The sequence below is a fragment of the Vigna radiata genome, unplaced genomic scaffold (assembly GCF_000741045.1).
Source record: "Vigna radiata var. radiata cultivar VC1973A unplaced genomic scaffold, Vradiata_ver6 scaffold_293, whole genome shotgun sequence".
NCBI lineage: Eukaryota > Viridiplantae > Streptophyta > Magnoliopsida > Fabales > Fabaceae > Vigna > Vigna radiata.
This window is the reverse complement of record NW_014542032.1, coordinates 355,915-358,066: the sequence shown is the minus strand read 5'-3', so window position 1 is coordinate 358,066 and position 2,152 is coordinate 355,915. Positions and strand designations below refer to the sequence as shown.

At 33.9% G+C, this 2,152-nt stretch overlaps 1 pseudogene; it reads left to right on the top strand.

Annotated features, from left to right (window-relative positions):
• Window positions 1-1,873: 1,873 nt before the first annotated feature.
• LOC106779018 overlaps window positions 1,874-2,152 on the top strand; it is a 5,368-nt pseudogene continuing 5,089 nt past the window's right edge.

Genomic DNA, 2,152 nt, shown 5'->3' with positions numbered 1-2,152 from the left:
TCTTTCTTTTCTTTAAGTAAAAATTAAAAATATATTTTAAGGGGTCTAGCACATGTGTGATCGCACGCATCGTCCTTGTGTTAGAAAATCCCTTCTTTTCTATAAATAAAAATTAAAAATATATTTTAAGGATTCTAGCGCATGTGTGATCGCACGCATCGTCCTTGTGCTAGAAGACCTTTTCTTTTTCTTACATAAAAATTACAAAAATACCAAAACATCCTTTCTCAAACAAACAATCAACTTTTCAGCCAGAACTATGTGATCCTTGATTCTCCATCCAAAGTGGAGATACGTAGGAGCAAGGCTAGTCCTTATCAGGCTCACTTACCCAAAAATCCAAATTCTCCAAACAAACTTTCCAAACAATTCTCCAAACAAATTTTCAAACAGTTTAAAGAACTACATAACCCTGATTTCTCATTTTGAGAATACGTAGGAGCAAGGTCAATCCTTGTCGGGCACAAAAAAACAAAAAAAAAAATTTGTCTCTTTATAGTTTTACTCTTTAGGGGAAATTAAACATTTCAAAAACCACATCCTATTCGCGTATTTAATTAAAGGTACTGCCTTCGGGCAGGCGTTGTAGGGTGCGAACACTTTCCCTACATGTAACCGACTTCCGAACCCATCTCTGGTTTTCACAGGCCTTGNCTTATCATTTTATGGTTTTTTCTATAGTTTTCCAGAATAAACTATAGTGGCGACTCCAAACTCTTTTTCGAAACTATTTTCTTTTTGGATAGTCGTCCCGTCGCGATTTCCCGGTTGCGACACTATTCATCACAGAATCAACACTTAAAAAAGAAAACCCTAACAGTAAAGCAAGATAAATGAGCTAGGTGCTTCCATTAATGCATTAAAATTATCAGTGCAAGCTTAAGGTTAAATCAAGTAAAACGTCATAAAACAAAAATAAAACAAACACGAAATTAAAAATAACACATGACATTGAAAATAAAATCTAGGACTAAACTATTTCATTCTAGAAGAAAAAATAAGAAACTTCTCCAAAAAAAAAAAATCAGCTGTGTGCTTTTTATAATTTGTGCCACCTCCAACTTAAATTAAAATGAACCATGCAACTCCATTCAACCCATGCAACTCTATTCAACCCATGAAAGCACCATATCAAGCATTCAAAAAGAACAGAAATTAAATTGACAAACACCGTGATGCTTCCAAATCAGCTGTGTGCTTCCCAAAAATGTAATGACTATCCCACCTTTTTCAAAAATGAAATCAACCCTCTTCATTCAAGGACGTGCTACCACTTTGCTTCAAAATAAAAAAGAAAAACGCTGCACACTACCGTGACAACACCAGCTTCAAGCAATCATCTCATCTTTCTTTAAAAGCAAAATAAATTTCTTCCCAAGTGAGATTGTAATAATGTACAGCTATCTAATTGAAAATGTAAAGAAAAGAAATACGTTGCAGCTTCTCCATTTCATCCAAAACCCAAGAAGATAAAAATATGGTTCAAGCAAAGAAAAATGCTATCTAAAAGAAACATTCCAGTCGAGAGTAAAGAAAGTGTGGCAGTTGGACTCTACATTTTTATTCATCCAAAATCCATGGTTCAAAGAAGAAATAAAACTCTGTAAGAAAAATTATGTTCCAAAACCAGGTGAAGTTAAATGACAGCTGCAACACCCTGGAAGATCATATGGCCATTCATCCGTTCTTCATCCATCAAAGAAATTCAAGAGCCTAAAAACAAAAAAAAGGTGGCAGCTAGATGGTTCCTTTTTGCACCGTCTTCCCATTTCCCATTAATGAAAGTGTTCTCATTCTTCCAAAATAACGTTCCAGCCTCCCAAAAATATATGGCGGCTGCTTGCTGTAAAATGTCGTGAGTCTCCTCCTAAAAATGAGGTGAGGTCCACCCAAAAATAAAGGTAAACCCTAGGTCAAATGTTCTACAATTTTGGGTCCAACAACATTTTTTTAAAATTGGTCCAAGATCCAAAAAGTTTGTCTAAAAATTTTTAAACAACTAAATTACAATACAATTAATTTTAAAATGTCTAATTGGAGAGTCTTGAATTAATATGTCTCCATCTCAATGCTCCAAAATATATCTCCAAAATTTTTCCTGCAATTAAAAATGCAAATAATTAGCTCAGAATATTCAAATTAATTAAAATTA